This window comes from Ranitomeya imitator, chromosome 5, assembly GCF_032444005.1.
Source record: "Ranitomeya imitator isolate aRanImi1 chromosome 5, aRanImi1.pri, whole genome shotgun sequence".
NCBI classification, from domain to species: Eukaryota; Metazoa; Chordata; class Amphibia; order Anura; family Dendrobatidae; genus Ranitomeya; species Ranitomeya imitator.
In genome coordinates this window covers 605,982,715-605,999,598 of record NC_091286.1, presented here as the reverse complement: position 1 = coordinate 605,999,598, position 16,884 = coordinate 605,982,715, and the positions used below count along the sequence as shown (strand labels likewise).

At 40.6% G+C, this 16,884-nt stretch overlaps 1 protein-coding gene across 1 annotated transcript in view; it reads right to left on the bottom strand.

Moving 5' to 3' along the window:
* SNTG2 (syntrophin gamma 2) overlaps positions 1–16,884 on the bottom strand; it is a 1,048,529-nt gene that overhangs the window by 655,809 nt on the left and 375,836 nt on the right. The window lies entirely within an intron of this gene.

Below are 16,884 nucleotides of genomic sequence, written 5' to 3'. Positions count from 1 at the left end.
GTTCCTTTGATGTCAATTTCCTCTTCCCCCTCTTCTGAGGTCCCTGAGTTTTTGTCGGATTTCCAGGATGTATTTGATGAGCCCAAGTCCAGTTCCCTTCCTACACATAGGGACTGTGATTGTGCTATTAACTTGATTCCTGGTTGCAAGTTCCCTAAGGGCTGACTTTTCAATCTGTCTGTGCCAGAGCATGCCGCCATGCGGAGTTATGTTAAGGAGTCTTTGGAGAAGGGGCATATTCGGCCCTCTTCGTCACCATTGGGAGCGGGTTTCTTTTTTGTTGCTAAGAAGGATGGCTCCTTGAGACCCTGTATTGATTATCGTCTTCTTAATAAGATCACGGTTAAATTCCAATACCCCTTGCCTCTGCTTACTGATTTGTTTGCTCAGATTAAGGGGGCTAGTTGGTTTACTAAGATTGACCTCCGAGGGGCATATAATCTTGTTCGTATTAAACAGGGTGACGAATGGAAAACTGCATTTAATACACCCGAAGGCCATTTTGAATACCTTGTGATGCCATTTGGGCTCTCTAATGCTCCATCTGTGTTCCAGTCTTTCATGCATGATATTTTCCGCAATTATCTTGATAAATTCATGGTCGTATGTTTGGATGATATTTTGATTTTTTCCGATGATTGGGAGTCTCATGTGAAGCAGGTCAGGATGGTGTTCCAGATCCTTCGTGATAATGCTTTGTTTGTGAAGGGGTCTAAGTGCCTATTCGGAGTTCAGAAGGTCTCTTTTTTGGGTTTTATTTTTTCTCCCTCGTCTATAGAAATGGATCCCGTTAAGGTCTAAGCTATTCATGACTGGATTCAACCCACATCTGTAAAGGGCCTTAAAAAATTTTTGGGCTTTGCTAATTTCTATCGCCGTCTCATTGCCAACTTTTCCAGTGTGGTTAAGCCCCTTACTGATTTGACGAAGAAAGGCGCTGTTGTGACGAATTGGTCCTCTGTGGCTGTTGAGGCCTTTCAGGAGCTTAAACGCAGATTTATTTCTGCCCCTGTGTTGCATCAGCCGGATGTTTCTCTTCCTTTTCAGGTTGAGGTCGACGCTTCTGAGATTGGGTCAGGGGCCGTTTTGTCTCAGAGGGAGTCTGATGGTTCTTTGATGAAACCATGTGCCTTTTTTTTCAGAAAGTTTTCGCCTGCGGAACGCAATTATGATGTCGGCAATCGGGAGTTGTTGGCTATGAAGTGGGCATTTGAGGAGTGGTGACATTGGCTTGAGGGAGCTAAGCACCGCGTTGTGGTCTTGACTGATCATAAGAATCTGGTTTACCTCGAGTCGGCCAAGCGGCTGAATCCTAGACAGGCTCGATGGTCTCTGTTTTTCTCCCGTTTTGATTTTGTGGTCTCGTATCTTCCGGGATCTAAGAATGTTAAGGCTGATGCCCTCTCTAGGAGTTTTTCGCTTGATTCTCCTGGAGTCCTTGAGCCGGTTGGCATTCTTAAGGAAGGGGTGATTCTTTCTGCCATCTCCCCTGATTTGCGACGGGTGCTTCAGGAATTTCAGGCTGATAGGCCTGACCGCTGTCCTGTGGGGAAGCTGTTTGTTCCTGATAGATGGACGAGTAAGGTGATTTCTGAGGTTCATTGTTCAGTGTTGGTTGGTCATCCTGGGATTTTTGGTACCAGAGATTTGGTTGCTAGGTCCTTTTGGTGGCCTTCCTTGTCGCGCGATGTCCGTGCTTTTTTGCAGTCCTGTGGGACTTTCGCCCGAGCCAAGCCTTGCTGTTCCCGTGCTAGTGGGTTACTTTTGCCTTTGCCGGACCCTGAGAGGCCCTGGATGCATATTTCCATGGATTTTATTTCGGATCTTCCTGTTTCCCAGAAGATGTCTGTTATCTGGGTTGTTTGTGACTGGTTCACTAAAATGGTCCATCTGGTACCTTTGCCTAAGTTGCCTTCCTCCTCAGATCTGGTTCCATTGTTTTTTCAGCATGTGGTTCGTTTGCATGGCATTCCGGAGAATATTGTGTCTGACAGTGGTTCTCAGTTTGTCTCTAGATTTTGGCGGGCCTTTTGTGCTAGGATGGGCATTGATTTGTCTTTTTCTTCGGCGCTTCATCCTCAGACTAATGGCCAAACTGAGCGAACTAATCAGACTTTGGAGACCTATTTGAGATGCTTTGTGTCTGCTGATCAGGATGATTGGGTGTCTTTCTTGCCATTGGCTGAGTTTGCCCTTAATAATCGGGCTAGTTCAGCTACTTTGGTTTCACCTTTCTTTTGTAACTTTGGTTTTCTTCCTCGCTTTTCTTCTGGGCAGGTTGAGCCTTCTGATTGTCCTGGTGTTGATTCTGTGGTGGACAGGCTGCAGCAGATTTGGACTCATGTGGTGGACAATTTGACGTTGTCTCAGGAAAGGGCTCAACGTTTTGCTAACCGCTGTCGGTGTGTTGGTCCCCGGCTTCGTGTGGGGGATTTGGTTTGGTTGTCTTCTCGTCATGTTCCTATGAAGGTTTCGTCCCCTAAGTTTAAGCATCGGTTTATTGGTCCTTATAAAATTTCTGAAATTATTAATCCGGTGTCTTTTCTTTTGGCTCTTCCAGCCTCTTTTGCCATTCATAATGTTTTCCATAGATCTTTGTTGCGGAGATATGTGGTGCCCGTTGTTCCCTCGGTTGACCCTCCTGCCCCGGTGTTGGTTGAGGGAGAGTTGGAATATGAGGTTGAGAAGATTTTGGATTCTCGTGTTTCGAGGCGGAGGCTTCAGTATCTTGTCAAGTGGAAGGGTTATGGTCAGGAGGATAATTCTTGGGTTGTTGCCTCCGATGTCCATGCCACCAATTTGGTTCGTGCTTTTCACTTGGCTCGTCCTGATCGGCCTGGGGGCTCTGGTGAGGCTTCGGTGACCCCTCCTCAAGGGGGGTACTGTTCTCAATTCCGCTCTTGGGCTCCCTCCGGTGGTTGTAAATGGCACTTTTGTGAGTTCTGCTCTTCGGCTCCCTCTTGTGGTTTCAAGTGGTATGGCTGCTCCTTGGAGTTAGCTGTCTTCAGCTGCTTCCACTGATCGTCTTTTCTGCTCGGCTATTTATGCCTGCTCTGTCCTTCAGCCAGTGCCACTTGTAAATGGTTCCTGCTTGGATTCACATCTCTTTGGAGTTCCCTGTTATCCTGACCAGTTCAGCAAAGCTAAGTTTTTGCTTTCTCTTTTCTGTTCACAGATTGTGGACTTATCCGTTCTGTGCTTCTATGTTTGTCCAGCGTTATCAGTGTGAATTAATTCTGTCTTGCTGGAAGCTCTGGGAAGCAGATTTACCCTCCACACCTTTAGTCAGGTGTGGAGATTTTTAGTAAACTCTGCGTGGATTTTTGTAGTGTTTTATACTGACCGCACAGTATTCCATCCTGTCCTATCTATCAAGTTAGACTGGCCTCCTGTGCTCATCCTGGTTTCATTCTGTGTATGTCTTTTCCCTCTCCACTCACAGTCATTATTTGTGGGGGGCTAATCTATTCTTTGGGGATTTTCTCTGAGGCAAGATAGTTTTCCTGCTTCTATCTTTAGGGGTAGTTAGCTCTTAGGCGGTGACGAGGTGCCTAGGGAGAGTTAGGAGCACCCCACGGCTACTTCTAGTGTTGTGTTGAGCTTAGGGACTGTGGTCAGTACAGTTACAACTTCCTTCAGAGCTCGTTCCATGTTGCTCTTAGACCACCGCATCATAACAGTCCTTACCTCCTCCTCCCTGCAACAGGCCTGGATCCAAAATGGCCGTGGGGCTGAATCCGAGTCCTGCAGGGAGGTGACATCACAGCGCCTGCTCAGAGCAGGCGCCGGGAAGCCTCCAGGAGTGCACGACAGATCGCTGATCTGACACAGTGCACAGCAAAGTGTCAGATCAGCGATCTGTCACTTTACTGTGATGTCCCCCCCAGGGCAAAGTAAAAAAAAAAAAAAATTGACATATGTAAAAAAAAAAAAAAAATATTCCTAAATAAATAATAATAAATAAAATATATTGTTCCAATAAATACATTTGTTTCTCGAAATAAAAAAAACAATAAAAGTACACATATTTAGTATCGCCGCGTCCGTAACAACCCGACCTATAAAACTGTCCCACTAGTTAACCCCTTCAGTGTACACCGTAAAAAAAAAAAAACGAGGCAAAAAACCGCTTTATTATCATACTGCCAAACAAAAAGTGGAATAACACGCGATCAAAAAACAGATATAAATAACCATGGTACCGCTGAAAACGTCATCTTGTCCCGCAAAAAACGAGCCACCATACAGCATCATCAGCAAAAAAGAAAAAAAGTTATAGTCCTCAGAATAAATCGATGCAAAAATAATTATTTTTTCTATAAAATAGTTTTTATCGTATAAAAGCACCAAAACATAAAAAAATGATATAAATAAGGTATCGCTGTAATCGTACTGACCCGAAGAATAAAACTGCTTTATGAATTTTACCAAATGCGGAACGGTATAAACACCCCCCCCCCCAAAAAAAAATTCATGAATAGCTGGCTTTTGGTAATTCCGCCTCACATAGATCAGAATAAAAAGTGATCAAAAAATGTCCGAAAATGTTACCAATAAAAACGTTAACTCCTCCCGCAAAAAACAAGACATTACATGACTCTGTGGACCAAAATATGGAAAAATTATAGCTCTCAAAATGTGGTAACGCAAAAAATTGTTTTTGCAATAAAAAGCATCTTTTGTGTGTGATGGCTGCCAATCATAAAAATCCGCTAGAAAACCCGCTATAAATAGTAAATCAATCATCACCCCCTTAGTTAGGGAAAAATTAAAAAATTTAAAAAATCTATTTATTTCCATTTTCCCATCAGGGTTAGGGCTAAGGTTAGGGCTAAGGTTAGGGCTAGGGTTAAGGTTAGGGTTAGGGCTAGGGTTAGGGTTAGGGTTGGGGCTAGGGTTAGGGTTAGGGCTACAGTTAGGGTTGGGGCTAAAGTTAGGGTTAGGGTTGTTGCTAAAGTTAGGGTTTGGATTACATTTACAGTTGGGAATAGGGTTGGGATTAGGGTTAGGGGTGTGTCAGGGTTAGGAGTGTGGTTAGGGTTACCGTTGAGGTTAGGGTTAGGTGTGTGTTTGGATTAGGGTTTCAGTTATAATTGGGGTGTTTCCACTGTTTAGGCACATCAGGGGCTCTCCAAACGCGACATGGTGTCCGATCTCAATTCCAGACAATTCTGCGTTGAAAAAGCAAAACAGTGCCCCTTCCCTTCCGAGCCCAATCAGGGGTTTTCCCCAACATATGGGGTATCAGCGTACTCAGGACAAATTGGACAACAACTTTTGGGGTTCAATTTCAACTGTTACCCTTCCAAAAATACAAAACTGAGGGCTAAAAAATAATTTTTGTGGAAAAAAAACGATTTTTTTTATTTTCACGGCTCTGCGTTATAAACTGTAGTGAAACACTTGGACATTCAAAGTTCTCACAACACATCTAGATAAGTTCCTTGGGGGGTCTAGTTTCCAATATGGGGTCACTTGTGGGGGTTTCTACTGTTTAGTTACATCAGGGGCTCTGCAAATGCAACGTGATGCCTGCAGACCAATCCATCTAAGTCTGCAATCCAAATGGTGCTCCTTCCCTTCCGAGCTCTCCCATGCACCCAAACGGTGGTTCCCCCCAAATATGGGGTATGAGCGTACTCGGGACAAATTGGATAACAACTTTTGGGGTCCAATATCTCCTGTTACCCTTGGGAAAATACAAAACTGGGGGCTAAAAAATAATTTTGTGGGAAAAGAAAATAATTTTTATTTTCACGGCTCTGCATTATAAACTTCTGTGAAGCACTTGGTGGGTCAGAGTGCTCACCACACATCTAGATAAGTTTCTTAGGGGGTCTACTTTCCAAAATGGTGTCACTTGTGGGGGGTTTCAATGTTTAGGCACATCAGTGGCTCTCCAAACGCAACATGGCATCCCATCTCAATTCCAGTCAATTTTGCATTGAAAAGTCAAACGGCGCTCCTTCCCTTCTGAGCTCTCCCTTGCGCCCAAACAGTGGTTTACCCCCACATATCAGGTATCATCATACTGAGGACAAATTGTACAACAACTTTTGGGGTCCAATTTCTTCTCTTACCCTTGGGAAAATAAAAAATTGGGGTCGAAAAGAAAATTTTTGTGAAAAAATATGATTTTTTTTATTTTTACGGCTCTGCATTATAAACTTCTGTGAATCACTTAATAGGTCACCACAAATCTAGATAAGTTCCTTAGGGGGTCTAATTTCCAAAATGATGTCACTTTTGGGGGGTTTCAATGTTTAGGCACATCAGGGGCCCTCCAAACGCAACATGGCGTCCCATCTCAATTCTAGTCAATTTTGCATTGAAAAGTCAAATGGTGCTACTTTGCTTCCGAGCTCTGCCATGCGCCCAAACAGTGGTTTACCCCCACTTATGGAGTATCAGCGTACCCAGGACAAATTGTACAACTACTCTTGGGGTCCATTTTCTCCTGTTACCCTTGGTAAAATAAAACAAATTGGAGCTTAAATAAATTTTTTGTGAAAAAAAGTTAAATGTTCATTTTTATTTAAACATTCCAAAAATTCCTGTGAAACAACTGATGGGTTAATAAACTTCTTGAATGTGGTTTTGAGCACCTTGAGGGGTGCAGTTTTTAGAAGGGTGTCACACTTGGTTATTTTCTATCATATAGACCCCTCAAAATGACTTCAAATGAGATGTGGTCCCTAAAAAAAATGGTGTTGTAAAAATGAGAAATTGCTGGTCAACTTTTAACCCTTATAACTCCCTAACAAAAAAAAATTTTGTTTCCAAAATTGTGCTGATGTAAAGTAGACATGTGGGAAATGTTACTTATTGAGTATTTTGTGTGACATATCTCTGTGATTTAATTGCATAAAAATTCAAAGTTGAAAAATTGCAAAATTTTCAAAATTTTCGCCAAATTTCCATTTTTTCACAAATAAACACAGGTAATATCAAAGAAATTTTACCACTTTCATGAATTACAATATGTCAAGAGAAAACCTTGTCAGAATTACCAGGATCCGTTGAAGCATTTCAGAGTTATAACCTCATAAATGGACAGTGGTCAGAATTGTAAAAATTGGCCCGGTCATTAACGTGCAAACCACCCTTGGGGGTAAAGAGGTTAATGACAAAGATATTGACAACCACTGTACAAGGTATGATAATCCGTTAGCTGTCATAACTGCAGGGCACTATGGAAGTACCTGAGCAGAAATGCAATATGAAGTTAGCCCACTCTGATGCTTAAACAATGTGGGAAAAAGTTTTTATTTTTGGCACACCATTAATCAAAATTCAAAATGTTTCATGTTACGTGAAATCGAGAAATTCTGGAAATTGCACTCAAACTCAATCCTCTGCTGAGCAATCCACTCATCGCCAATTACAAGTATACTTGACTATTTTTCCAAAGTAAAATGTGTTTTAATTTGTTGGAAAATATTACATTTTTATTATACTTTTTAAACTTCTTTTTTCAGTTCAATTTGAAGACTTCATAATGCATTTGCTAATATAATACTTTAAATTATATTCATAAAGTTTTTTGGAGCAGGTTTACTTAAAAAAACACGAGAAATATATCTTCAAAAAACCTTGAAAGACTTTTCCGATTCATTTCTATGGTAAAACCACATAGCTGTTCATAAAGTTTTTCCACTTTAAGTTCCAAAAAATGGCTGGTGGAAAAAAAGAGAGTGTAGTCACTTCCTCGAAGCTGCTCATCCTGTAGCCCCACTGAAAAGTTGGCATTCTCTAGTCAAAAGGCATCCAAAAATTATTCTGGAAAAATATTCTTCCAAAACGTTGCAAAAACAGCTTCAAGAAAGGAACAATTCCTCAAAGAAGTAGCATTTTTTTTAAGCATTTACAACTAGAAAGCCTATTTTTAAACTCTTCGAAAAATATTCTTATGTACATACCCATACAAAACTCAATTAATCCATGATTATTCAGCATTTCTTCTTGATAGTAAAAAACTTTTGCTTTATTCAAATCCTCTTAAAAACATTGTTAGAGATCAAGACAGAGAGGAATAGCTAATCCCGCACGAGGATAAAACTTTATGCGTTTCATGGGTCATGATTACAACAATCAATGGCAGACCAAAGAGTAAAGTAAACAGTGTCCTACAAACTCAATGCACTGCCACTGTCTTGTGTACATTATTCCAGACCCATTCACCCCTCCCAGCTGTTACACTTGTATATGTATTTTAACATGAGCTTACGTTTTGCATTGGTGACCTGTGTTCATGCTTCTGTGATGGAAGCAGAGCTGAATTTTTGGATCCTGAAAAAAGCAGTAAAAAAAAATGAAAAACTCACCAAAACCTTTGTTTTTTAGACTGCTTATTTTCTGCCAAAAGTGCAGGTTTTGCTGCAGAAAAAAACTTGTTGAAAAAATGCCTAGTGAGAACAAAGCCTTATGTAGTGTTTGCAGTGTGGTCCTTTAGTCTCTGAATTCATTTATTGACTATCTTGGCTGTCTCTGAATTTGTCTCCTCTGGACAATGGAATACAGAGATAGGGGTGCATAGCAATTTGCACAATAACTTATATACATGTGGGATTTCTTTCCCTACATAGTCTATCGATGATAAAAACATATCTACATAAATTAAGACATGTATATATCTATTTTCTTTACCATACATATTTTGCCCTCTTGCGGGCAGATGGCCGTTTCTGTACATTGTGGACACCCATATATTTTGCGATTAATATTTTTTGATGTGTGTATACATCTATATATTTATCCTCTGATGTTCAGGCAATATTTTCACAATTTGCATAAACATAGTTTGCATAAATTGTATGCATTTTTTATTACATATTGTACATTTTTTATTTTTATTTTGCGCTCCTTTTGTTAATAAATTATGTTTGTATATGTTTTTGTACATTTTATTTTGTCATTATATACTTGCTATTCAACCATAATCTGCTGCAGGACAGGGACACAAAAGCCACTACATATAGGATATTAACAGTTTCCTCTGACAAAGGAAACCGAGAGGTCAGAAACGCATGATGACTAGGAATGGTGGATCTGTGCTCCGCCACATTACCTTGTTTTTTGGGCTGGGGGCCGGGCTGACTGTTTGCTACATTGCAGCTCTACTTGTTTGTTTTCTTAACGACGTTTGTACACATGCCGAATATGGTTCTTTTTTCAAGTGGATGCAACTGGACTGCATAGTGGTGAATAGGGTAATTAGCTACTTTATTAGTGTATAGTGTTTTTCATGGTTTGTTGAGCTTTTTAACCTGCAGAGTGGGCAAATTAGATTGATCTCAAAACTTTGCAGCTTGGTTTGTCACCTGGCTCAAAGCTTGCTATTCAGTGTCCAGTGCACATTTCCAATACTTTATGTTATTTTAATATATTTTATTGGTGTTCATTTACATATATACCTATTGTGCTTTTGATGCATGCATACAGTTTTTTTGCAGTTCAGAGCACACTTGTGGGTCCTATGTGTTCCTGGGAAGGATATGCTAAAGCAAAGTTATATATATTTTATGATTTCTTGAGTGCATCGAATTCTGCATATTCTGTGCTCTCAAATCCAATCGCCCCTCTCCCTTCTGAGACCCAGTCACATATCACATTTAGGGTCCACATGTTTGACATTTCTGTACTATTGAAAGACCATTAAATTGAAGGGTGCATGTCTCCAGAAGCATCAGCTGGGCACAATGTACTGGGCACTACAATGTACAGCCTCCACAATGTACGGCACTACAATGGCAGATTTGCAATTTTCAGACACCATCCATTTGCTGCTTGTTTCTGGAAAACCAATGGAGTAAAACTGTCACTATACCTGAAGATAAATTCCCAAATGGGTATTTTTTCCAAAATTGTGCCACTTGAGGGAGGGAATTGTGCTCTTCTAGCACTTAGGGACTCTGTATATGGAGTCCGCAAACTGTTTTAGGAAAATCTGTGCTCCAAGAGTCAAATAGCGCTCCGTCCATCCAGAGTCTCGCTGTATAGCTAAGAAATAGGTCGGTATTGTCTCACACTAATAAATCTGGTCTAAGCTTTGAAGGCATGTTCTTTCTTGCTCTGTATGTTGCTGCCTGATTATCATTGGTCAATCTCATGCAAGGAAAGAAGGACATGACCCTGGTCCAAATCTCTGGAGTAATATGATTTTAAAGTTAACAAACTACAACCGAAAACATTACATGCCATTATCTCCTCAATTGAGAGGAGAAATTGCAAAATTCAAAATTACATTTTACTCAGGTCTGCAGCTACTATTCAATGATGTGGCAATATTAACATGCTCCAACTGATGAAAGGTCCTCTTTAAATTAATTCCTTCTTGTTAGCACTATATACACACAGCAAATGCTGGTAGATGCTTCTAATCTGTAAGAATTGAAAGGCATATTTCTGTACAGTAGCTGTTCATAGGTTACAGTAGTATATATTATATGCAAATTACTTAAAGTTAGTTTATTTTTTATCTATTTCAGCAATATCCAATGTGTCCTGATGAAGAAATGCATTTGGGTGGAGGGACTATTTTGACCCCATAACTAGGGTACAAGTATTGGCCTCTTAAGACTATGTGCCCACATTGCATTTTTTAAGCCTTTTTGCCGCATTTTCTGCTGCGGAAACGCTTAAAAATGCTTACAAAACGCTTCCCTTAATTTTTACGGCATTCCGCAATTGTTGTGCCACAGCTGACATGTGCGCACAATAGCGGTGAGTGGAATCGCGATCCACCCGCCACTATTAACTAGTTAAACAGTTAATTTGACAGCGGCATTTAACTACCGCTTCTGGCCATCCAGCCGGAAATGCGCGCATTGCCGACCCCGTCACATGATTGGGGGTCAGCGATGCGTCGGCATAGTAACCAGAGGTCTCCTTGAGACCTCTATGTTTGCTGATGCTGGCTTGCTGTGAGCGCCACCCTGTGGTCGGCGTTCATAGCAAGCCTGTAATTCATCTACATAGGAGCGATCTGATGATCGCTGCTATGTAGCAGAGCTGATCAGGCTCTGCCAGCTTCTAGCCTCTATTGAACCATGGCAAAAGTGAAACAAAAAGTTTTAAAAAATTTGAAATAAATAAAAAAATATAAAAGTTTAAATCACCCCCCTTTCGCCCCATTCAAAATAAAACAATAAAGAGAAACTCAAATATACACATATTTGGTATCGCCGCGTTCAAAGTCGTTCGATCTATCAATAAAAAAAGGATTAACCTGATGACTAAACGGCGTAGAGAGAAAAAAATTTGAAACGCCCGAATTACGTTTTTTTGGTATCCGCGACATTGCATTAAAATGCAATAATGGGCGATCAAAAGAATTTATCTGCACAAAAATTGTATCACTAAAATTGTCAGCTTGGAGTGGAAAAAATAAGCCCTCACCTGAGCCCAGATCCCGAAAAATGGAGACGCTACGGGAATCGGAATATGGCACATTTTTCTTTTAGCAAAGTATGGAATTTTTTGTCACCACTTAGATAAAAAATAAGCTAGACATGTTTGGTGTCTATGAACTCGCAATGACCTGGAGAATCATAATATCAGATCAGTTTTAGCATTTAGTGAATCTAGCAAAAAAGCCAAACAAAAAACACGCATGGGATTAAACTTTTTTTGCAATTTCACCGCACTTGGAATTTTTTTCCCTTTTTCTAGTGCACAACATGGTAAAACCAATGATGTTGTTCAAAAGTACAACTCGTCTCGCAAAAAATAAGCCATATTGACGGAAAAATAAAAAAAGTTATGGCTCTGGGAAGTAGGCGAGCGAAAAACGAACACGGAAAAATGGAAAATCCCAAGGTCATGAAGGGGTTAATTAATAAAATATATTCATTTTTTAAGGGATACTTGTTTACTAGGTGGTTTTTGTGTAATAATCGTATTATCCAAAAATGTTACATACCCTATAAATTAGACTCACGCTGACATTGTTGGTCCCATTCTCTACATCCATAAACCCATGAGTTTCTTTGCATCTTTAACATAGACAATTTTCATCATCGTAGGAGTACTAAAAGTCAGACTCATTTAGAAACCATGTCCCAAAATATCTGATTCAACCTCCATGTCCTGAACCAAACTGGTCAAAATTATCATGAGTAAATGTAGAGTTGGATAGCTCCAGAAATGAGCATCTTTAAAATGTCTCTCCTTGCTAAATCTCCAGGGGGCAAATCAGCCCTATTCACTGTGACTCTCAAATTTGACAAATCAATTCTCTTTTCTACCTACTACTTTTAATACTATATGCAGGCGAGTCGTGACATTCCTTGCATTTGATCAGTTGATCATCCTGGAGCTAAAAAAAAAAATCAAAGGAGCCGCATGCCGTTTTTTCCAGTAATTATTACTAAAAGCATAGCTGTCTATCCACGTATAGCATCTTTTATAGACAAAAATAAAATATACGTACCAAACAGGAATAAGATCTTATCATTATCTGTTCAACACTTTTTTTCTCTGTACATATATAATTTGGCAACAATTTCTAAATATTTGTGAATGGCAGTCAGTTGATGGGTTTTTACCAACCAGAGACCTAAATCCCCTACAGATACATAGGGGCATAAAAAGAAGCAAAGTAGATGGAGTTTCTTCAACCCATCTAGTAGCATAGCTTGTGGAGCAAATCTATCTGTTTCTTATTTCTGGTGTAGGAATAGCCAAATATGAGCCAAATCTATTAAGAGTAGAGATGGGCTGACCCGTGGATGTTTGGGTATGGCAGGTTCGGCTAAATAGTTAAAAAAAAGTTTGGGTTTGGATTCCAGAACAGAACCTGAATCCAGAACCCCTTAACTTGAATGGGGGGACCTGAACATCCAGTGTTTGCCAAGCTGTCATGTGTAAAGATAGAGTAGCAAACACATCTCCTGATCAGTGGTAAAATGATTACTGCTGGTCAGACAACCACGGTTCCCACACTGTCAAATGACAGCGAGAGTCTGCTACGATGATCGGAGGTAAAAAGTTTACTTCCGGTCACTGGCGTTGGCTGATGGGACTACTGCTCACATCAGCCTGTGCTTGCTGCCGCTAATAATAGCAAGAGCAAGCGGCGGCAGATGGGAGTATTCATCAGCCGACACCTGCTCGCTAAATAAATATTAAAAAAAAACCAGGGTGGGTTTCCCAGTATATTTGATATCCAGCCCGCTGGGGGCTGCAACCCTCAGCTGTCAGCAATAGCAATGCTGTTTATCAAGAATAGAGGGGTCCCTACACTGTATTTTTTAAATATTTAAATAATTTAAAAAAAATGCCTTGGGTTCCCCCAATTTTGCTAACCAGACAAGCTAAAGCAGACAGCTGGGGGCTCGTATTCTCAGACTAGTAAGGGCCATGGATATTAACCCCCCCAGCCTAAAAAGAGCAGCCCAGAGAAGCCCAGAAAAGGTGCATCTATTAAATACTCCAGTTCTGGCACTTTGCCCAGCTCTTCCCACTTGCCCTGTAATGGTGGCAAGGGGAATTCATATCTGTGGGGTTGATGTCACCTGTGTATTGTCCGGTGACATCAAGTGCATGGCTTAGTAATGGAGAGGCATCTATAAGACACCTATTCATTACTAATCTTATAGTTATATGGTAAATAAATACACAGCCAGGAAAAAGTCCTTTATTTGAAATAAAAACAAAACACACTTTTCCATTTTTATTTAAGAATAACAAACACAGTTATATTCACCTAACACGCTTTCCATTGAATCCCGCACCTCCTGAAATAAAACAAAAATAAAAAACGACTATATCCCTCACCTTTCCAATGTTCTGTCCCACGCCATAATCGATGTCTGGGGGATAAATAGTTTTCAACGTGGACGGTGCCAAGATGCAATCGTACAGGCTGAGAACCACTGGGAGAATGAGCTGAGCTCAGCGTCAAATGATGAGTGATGACATCATCAAGATTACCACAACTAACTGAGGCTGCACCATGAGATTTTTTCACACTGTTAGCGGTGATCACCGTAGATCAGGGGCACAGCTACAGGACAAGTGGGAAGAGATGGTCTATTAGATGTGCCTTTTCTGGCCAGCTATGGGCTGCTATTTTTAGGCTAGGGGGGTCAATGTCCATGAACCACTTACCAGCCTGAGAATACCAGCCCAAAGCTGTCTGCTTTAGCAAGGCTGGTTGTCAAAAATGGGGGGCACCATGCCGTATTTTTAATTATTTATTTAAATAATTAAAAATGTGACTTGGGACCCCTCTATTCTTGATATCCAACCTTGCTAAAGCTAACAGCTGAGTGTTGCAGCCCCCAGCTGTCAGTTTTGCCTGGCTGGCTATCAAAAATACAGTGGAATTCACTCTGTTTTTCTAAATTTATTTATAGCATAAGCGGCAGCTGATGAATACTCCCACCAGCCGTTCCTGCTCTCATTGTTATTAGTGGCAGCAGGCGTAGGCTGACAGGAGCAGTAGTCTATCAACCTATGCTAGTGACTGGAAGAAAAAACTTTTTACCTTCGATCCAGCTGAGGCCTCTCACTGTCATTTGACAGTGTGGGAACTGTAGCTGTCTAACTGGCGGTAATGATTTTACCGCCAATGATAAGCAGTGTTTACCACACTGTCATGCACATGACAGCGTGACAAACACTCAGTGTTTAGAGGTCCGAACCCAAACAATAACATAGATTTCCTGGAGAAGTCTATATTCGGTGTCTGTGCCCGATCAGTAGGTGTTCGGTACGGACTTCGAACTTTACTGTTTAGGTTCACCCATCTCTAATTAAGAGGCGTTAATGCAGTTGAAGACCAGAGTATGATGCTTCAGTTTTAGTAAATCTTCCCCTAAGGCCTCATTCCGATGTCCATATATTTCATATATGTTTAATTTGTGTTTTTCAATGTAGCATCATAGTTTTTGGAAGTTGTTCACATATCTTTTTTTCTTTTTTCCAGCTTGGTTTTGTGCAAAGAAACCCAAAGGACTGAGATATGTCTGATTTTGATTTGTTTTGCAGATGAACATCTCCAATTCAAATCAATGGGTCCATGAGAAGGACAGACATCCGAATGTATGTGATATGTCCAAAGGCGAGGAGAGTGAAACAAGCACCGATTGGCCACAAGAACATAATATCATGCTACCCACTCTCCCCAGTCTCACAAGCTCGCTGTCTCGGGTAATCCTTGACACTGATCTCTCCTTCAAACCACATGTAAAAGCCCTTTCCACTTCCTGCCACCTTCAACTCAAAAGAATTTCATGGATCCGTACATTCCTAAACCAAGAATCTGCAAAAACCCTAGTCAATGCCCTCATCATCTCTCGCCTCGACTACTGTAACCTCCTGCTCTGTGGCCTCCCCTCGAACACTCTCGCATCCCTCCAATCTATTCTAAACTCAGCTGCCCAACTAATCCACCTGTTACCCGGCTATTCCCCGGCCTCTCCCCTCTGTCAATCCCTTCACTGGCTCCGCATTACCCAGATACTCCAGTACAAAACCCTAATCATGGCGTACAAAGCCATCCACAATCTGTCTCCTCCATACATCTCCCGGTACTTACCTACACGCAACCTCCGATCTTCACAAGATCTCCTTCTCTACTCCCCTCTTATCTCCTCTTCCCACAATCGCAAACAAGATTTCTCTAACGCATCGCCCCTACTCTGGAACTTTCTCCCACAACATATCAGACTCTCGCCTACCATCGAAACCTTCAAAAAGAACCTGAAGACCCACCTCTTCCGACAAGCCTACAACCTGCAGTAACCACCGATCGACCAAAGCGCTGCATGACCAGCTCTACCCTCGCCTACTGTATTCTCTCCCATCCCTTGTAGATTGTGAGCCTTCGCGGGCAGGGTCCTCTCTCCTCCTGTACCAGTTGTGACTTGTATTGTTTAAGATTATTGTACTTGTTTTTATTATGTATACCCCTCCTCACATGTAAAGTGCCATGGAATAAGTGGCGCTATAATAATAAATAATAATAATAATGCAATCCCCAGGAGAGCCAGCACCAAATTCCCACACTTTTGTGACTGACTTTTAGGTATAGTCGCCAACCACAGAGGTAGGTGACAGCTGGTGATATTAGTGTAACTATATGAGTCCACTGGTTTACAATAGCACTTTGTGCAAAAGAGTTTTTTTGTCAATAAAAATGTTTAGATCCAAAAAAATTCACATTTCATATACTGCATGTAGGTGTTGGTGAAATTTATTGGTATTACTCTCATTAAAGAATTGATTAAGGGATTCCTCTGTGCCCTTCCAAATAGTAATGAATTCATCAATAAAGCGCCGCCATAGGGGAGAGAATCATCTAATGTTAATGTTTCGCATGGAATCCAAGTGATTTTTTAATTTGAGCACTTTGGTCTGCAATGGATTAAATTATGATATTGGATTATTTGCTTTTCAATAAACATGTTAAAATTGAGGATTATCATGATCTGTTATTTATTTATCTATTTTTTCATTTTTTGCACATTTACATTATTTTAATTCAAATATTTTTATTGATGTTTTCATTGATTTTTTTTAATAATAAAAATATAAATATTAGTTTTTTTGTATTGTTTTGTGTGTTACGGCAGACTTTTTATATACATTAATAGAGCGACTTATTGACCAATAGAAGGCATTTGAAACCACAGGCTATATAACCATCTGGGAGCAAAATCTTCTCAACCTCATCTGATGAAGGAGACAGCTTCAAGTGAGACACCGTCTGGGACTTCCTGAATGCTTCCACCGCATCCTATGCCTGTAGTGTTCAGCCTGTGCATTGCACCTAACATTGGACACAACATTAGACTATTGCACACACAGTGAGATACTATGGATATTATTATTATACATTTTTATAACGCCATTAATTCCATGGCGCTTTACATATGAAAA